The sequence below is a fragment of the Ascaphus truei genome, chromosome 4 (assembly GCF_040206685.1).
Source record: "Ascaphus truei isolate aAscTru1 chromosome 4, aAscTru1.hap1, whole genome shotgun sequence".
Classification (NCBI taxonomy): Eukaryota; Metazoa; Chordata; class Amphibia; order Anura; family Ascaphidae; genus Ascaphus; species Ascaphus truei.
Window position 1 is genome coordinate 292,245,133 of NC_134486.1, and position 6,197 is coordinate 292,251,329.

Sequence of the window (6,197 nt, forward strand, 5' to 3'; positions counted from 1 at the left end):
TTAAGTGCTACTGTAGGTCTCCATGTGACAGCTCTTTATAACATGCCCAAACAATATTTCTAATTCTCATAATTTTTAGTACAAACATTATAGTTGTCATTTAAAACAAGATATTTTTTATGGAGATACAAAATGGGTGTGTTGTTAACGAAACAAAACTGCACAAAGGGAATTGGTTTAAAAAAAAAAGTCCATGATTAATATAAAACTGCTTTCCTGGAAAGTATTCCATAGAGTGTCAATTGGAATGCATCAGGGAATATGTCTTCATTTTCCTGTACCCCCATGGTGGAAACATCCAGAGGGAATGTCCTTAGCACTGAATGTCTGGGATTCTTGCACAGGTCCATGTGTAGAAAATATGCACTCATTTTAAATATAAACATGAATTGGGATTAGTTTTCTAACTCTAGGTTTAGTGCAAAAGAAAATGCTACATTTAAGCCATGGAATAAATAAACAATGCTATCAACTTCTATGTTATATTTTGCTTGTGCGGTGTTATTAAAGAACCCTTTTATAAATGTTGGTTTTAAATGTACAGTAAGGTGGATTAAACAGTGATGCTGCAGGGGAAATAAATGTTGTCAGTAAAGAGGATAAAGTGTTACTAGAGATGGCTGAAACTTGTGCTTGGCCTTTTTTAGTGGCTAAGGTGTGTCTTCATGAATGCAGTCTTAAACTTTCCTGATCCCTGGGCTGTACAGATATGGCTGTATTCCCCACTTGTACCATGTGGATGAATCCTCAATACAAGAAACAGGACATAGTGTGTATCAAAAGTGACACAGTTTAGTAAGTAAGTACACAAAATACTCACTTTGTATCAAATTCACAGGCCATTTGATACAAAGTGTGAGTATTTTGTTTATTTAGTGCATATCAAAAGTGACAACGTTTAGTAAGTAAGTACACAACATACTCACACGTTGTATCAAATTGCCCACTTCCATTGCAAATAATGTTAGTGTGGGAATGCCGTCCATTTTTTGGGTGTATGGCCTTTTTAAGTAACAATAAAAATTGTGGCTCAGTCAAAGTTCGCAAGTGATATGCCAAGCATTAAGTCAATATGCTTTGCTATTCATGTAATATGCTAACTTCCTAAGTGCCATCCAGACTCTGAAAAACGGAGAGGGAGGGGGGGGGGGGGGGGGGGGAAGAGGAAGATATTTTCTTGTAAATTCTGTATTTTGTACTTATATTAAACAGGCTGGTTTTTTTGCATCACATAAGTTGCAAGACATTTAAAAAATTTTTTACAACATTCACAATAAATATATTTTTAGTTTTAGTTAGGAATCAAGAGAGCAAACGTTTTGGAGCTAGTCCATAAATGACACACAGATTTCATGGGGCAGCCAGATGTAATCTGAACTGGGTTTCACATTCATGATTAACTTGTCAAAAGATGGCTCATACAAATTTAGTACAAACACATTCCAGTGTGTATTATGTTCTTCTTAACAGTAAAAAGCTTTCATGAAACACATTCCATACTCTAAAATGCAACACGGAACAACCACTTTTTTATTCCAGTGACATCATTTTAATTATAAAAATATTTTTAGCATTGAAATGGCTTTTAACAGCCAATGTAAAAATCAACAACTAAAAGCAGAAGAGAGCAAGTTTTGAAGTCACAGTAAAACTGCAGATAGAAATAACACTTTGTAATTATGGCGTAATGGGGATAACTGTCAAAACATTCTGAACAGATAACGCAGATAAATCTAAAATGCATCGATGTTTCCAGATGGATCTTCTGTTCTGTGTGTTCAAGATGAGTTCAAACTTTAGTGGGGTGTTTTCTCAAAGTTCATTGGCTTAAAAAACTGGGAGAAAAAAATCCACTCGCTTTTTCAACTACATTTATGTCCATTGAAGCTTTGGAGTTTATTGAATGAGTAAAAAAAAAAAAAAAAGGTGATTAAAAATTTGACCGAACAATTGAAAACCTTTTGAATCAAAATATATTATCTTGAAAATTATAAAAGTAACAATCCATTATTTTAAGGTGGATGTTAATTTAATGTAGATGTTGCTCATTAATAATGTCTCCATGAACTTACACGTTGTATATTGATCATAACTACAATCCATATGGGTAGAAGGTCGCAAATTGTTTAACATTCCATTAATGTCAACTTAACGTATCCATCTCCGTAACGCATATCCTCAAAGGTACTTGGGCAACAATGTCCTGATATTTTCCTTAAAAGTAACCGATCGATACATTTGAATGGATATTAGGCTTACTCATATGCAAATCGTATGGTAATGACAAGTTTACCTAACAAAGGAGATCCTCAGACCTCCATTACTGTTAGCACATAATAATAACACTACGATATTTAAGACCTTCCAAAATCTGCCCTTGGGCTACGGCTCCAGTCCTCCCTGCAGCATTGGCTGTGCGCTGACCCATGTTGCGGCATGGGAAGACAACATTTTTGTCTTCCCTGTTAGCGTACGTGTCACAGAGCGCCCACACACATACAGCCACTGGGACCTGCCCCATAGAGGGCTGTGCTGTGGTGTGTGCAGGGCCGCCAACAGGGTGGGTTTGCCGGGGTTGGCGTCCCGGTCCCGGTGAGTCAGGGGGCCCGGCCGCCGAGGCCCCCTGTGCGGCCATGCCCATTTCATAAAAAAAGTGTAATATTTTTTTTAAATATGCTGGTGATCAGCGTGCGCATGCGCAGAGCAGAGGTCTTGGCGCACATGCGCAAGGAAGCAGGGTGTTTGGCCTGCTGCCTGTGGGCCCACTCCCCCGCTCCCAACGTGAGACAGAGGGGAAGCGCTGTGGCGAGTCGACACCTGCCAACTCAGCTCCCCCTGTGCCCGCCAACCCAGCTCCCCCCATGCCAGCCCCCTGACCTGGGCAGCAGCCTCGGGGACCAGGGGCCGGGTTGGGGGAGAAATGCTCCTGTGAGAATTAGCCCATCAGTCTCGCCCCACAGCCTACCTCCCACACTCCCGTGCCCTCCAAGCCAGCCAACCTCCTGCCCTGGGCAGCATCCATGGGGATTGGGGGCAGGGGGGGAAGCAAGGCAAAAACAATGGACGAAGCGTATGGTGGGCAGGGAAGCAGAAAGCAGGAATCAGCACCCACCTGGTCAAGGTCAGTCACCCACCCAGGCAATCACTCACCCACTCAGACAGGCTGTCACTTACCCACCCACCTACCCACCCACGCAGTCACCCACAAGCCCACCTTGGCAGGCAGTCACCCACCCACCCTGGAATTCAGTCAATGGAAGTCAAACCTGGCAGTCAACCACCCACTCATCCTGGCAGGTAGGCAGTCACCCACCCACCTAGGCAGTCACCCACCCACACAGTCAGTTACCCATACATAACCCCCCCCCCGGCCCATACTGAACCCCTCCCCGGCCTTTTGTCACATTGGATGTAGAGGTATCTTTGTCTTTTGTTGAAAATATTAAAATAAACAGATTGCATTGTAATGTTTTTTTCCATTTGACAATAAGTGAACAGTTAAGTAAAAGTTGAGCGCTAAAACCATTTTTTCCATGGTAGGGGCGCTATTGGTTGGGGGAGGGGCTGCTCCCTTCCTTTAATCTGGGCCACATGATTTCTGTTGGCGGTCCTGGGTGTGTGGTGCGCACCCCGTCGTGACCTCCGGGGACTCAGCTTTACTCACATCCAGATCCTGATTATTACTGCGTTATTTCTCGGAATAGCCTAATAGCAAAGTATTAAGTATAGGACCTAACCCTTTCATTTCAAAAAGTTACATCTGTCATACAAAGATATATATTATGCATCATTTAAATGTCTGAAGCACATCATAAACTACACTATGGTTTTTAGTGATTACGTGATATGTTTGTGTGAACTATTATGGTATATAATGTAATAATTACTATATAAAGTATGGGTGATATGTACAATAATGTATATCTATACATATCTCTACAATAAAAATTAATTTAATTTTTATATAATGTACAATTAAAATAAATGAAGGATGGTCTTCATTTATTTTAATTGTACATTAATAAAAATGATATTAATTAATATTGTTGAGGAATGTATGGATATACATTATTGTACACCCATTTTATACAGTCATTATTACATAATATACCATATAATTAAGTGAAAACGTTAAGTGTAAAAATGATACATTTCTCAATATTATAACAAAATTTGCATTAACTTTTGGTAACACATGAAAATCTACGTTAATAGCACTGTCTTAACAACACATCTTGTAGTTTGACCAATGTACATGTGCAGTGTATTTGTTACGATTGTGCTTGCCACAAACCGGGAGCGGACCGCGGGGCTGAGTTGGGGTTATATAATCACCGACCTTAGTCCGCGCATACTGATCCAGAGTGCTCAGTTCGTAGTCGTACATAGCAGGGTCAGGATTGGAGAAGGTAAGATCGTCGTTATTCAAGCAGGAGTTCGGCAACAGGTAATCAGGAGTTCCCCGCTTCAGCTTAGGAGCGTGAGCAAGGGAGTGGCCTCTGCGCGAGGAGCGGCCTCGGCCCATGACGCCGGTCTCAGCAGGGGGAGACAGCAGGCTGGCCAAAGTACACTGCAGGGCAGCATCGGGAAAACCAACGCTTCAGCACAGAAGTCAGGAACGGGCATCTGCATGGAACTAGCAGCAGGCCTCAGGAACAACGCTTCAGCACAGGAGTCAGGAACGGGCCCCTGCATGGAACTAGCAGCAGGCCTCAGGAAACAGGAACTAGGGATGAGAACTAGGGAGGTTAGTACAACAGGAGACAAGCCAGGGTGGCTTGTGGTAGAGACAGTAACGTCCAGGGTAGGAATTATGCTCGGCCCTGATTCAGAGCCAAAGCCCAACCTATAAAGGGCGGAGATCCAATCACAGGGGAAGGGTGTGGGAGCATTCCTCCAATGATAGGGCACAGGGCAGAAGCTGCAATGAAAGGCAGCACATGTGCCCTTGATTGCCAGAGGAAGCTTGCAACTGCAGAGGTCTGCAAGGCTATAGTCAAAGCCAGGAGTGGATTCCTTACAGTATTAGAGCAGGGATGCGTAAACTGGGGGCGTGAGATTTTCTGGGGGAGGGGGCGCGGTGCTTACAGAGGCCCCGCGCTCTTCACCAAAGCATTTCAATTAAATGCCGGGTGAGTGCGCGCGAGGCCTCTGTATGGTCCCTTACCTTGTCTCCGGTGGCTTCTGGCGATGCGTCGCCATGGCAAGGCGGTGGCCGTGTGGTCACATGACGTCATGCCGTTAGCAACACCGGAGACAAGGTAAGGGAGGGGGCAATCGGGAGGAGAGCAGGCAGTGGGGCGCAGACTAAAAAGTTTTGGCAGCCCTGTATTAGAGAACGTGTCTTTGAGACATGAAAATCAAAGTTAATAGCTCTACTACTTTGAACAACGGACATTAATTTTGCATTTTATTAGCTTTTAGGATCCCTGTTAATATGAAAAATAACATCTGTTCTCTATTCAGCAACGTAACATTATTAGGTCAAAATTACCGGAGCTCTGAGGTTCTATCCCCTATGTCCTTAAATAGAGTTTCCAACATAAGTGTAGGGATTGGCTTGCTGCTAATAGTTTACACTGTTTAGGTTCTGATGTCTCACTTATATTTACAAGGAGCAAGGGTCTCAATTGATTTGCATACATTGCCACTACATAACAAAAAAACAAAAAAAAAAAGCTGGGTTTTGCCAAAACACGAAAACAATTAATTTGTGTATTCAGTGCACCAACAGCATGCCTGCTGTTATTGTGATGTTACTTTTACAGGAGGAACAAACAGTGTTGCCAATTTGGAAATGTAAACCATTTTGATTACTAATTCCATAAGGGTTTTTGTTTGGTTAGAATAGAATGGATGTACAGTAGCTTTGTTAATAGATATTTAGGCATTTTACAATTTCTCTTTAAATGCATATTACTTTTGTTAGTGGCTAAAGTAGGGAATATACACGTATATAAGTTATCATTATTATTAATATTGTTTATTTGTATAGTGACTATAAATGTTGCAATGATTCTGAAGTTGCACTTATTTATATTGAATTACAAGGCATGTTGTAGAAAAGTCTAAATGATGGCCATATTCAAGAAGCTAAAATTATTTCAGATCAATACTTGACTCTGCCATTACAAACATACTGTATGTGACAACATCCAAGCATTAATGCGAGTACTTGGGTGTTTCTTCCATATTTT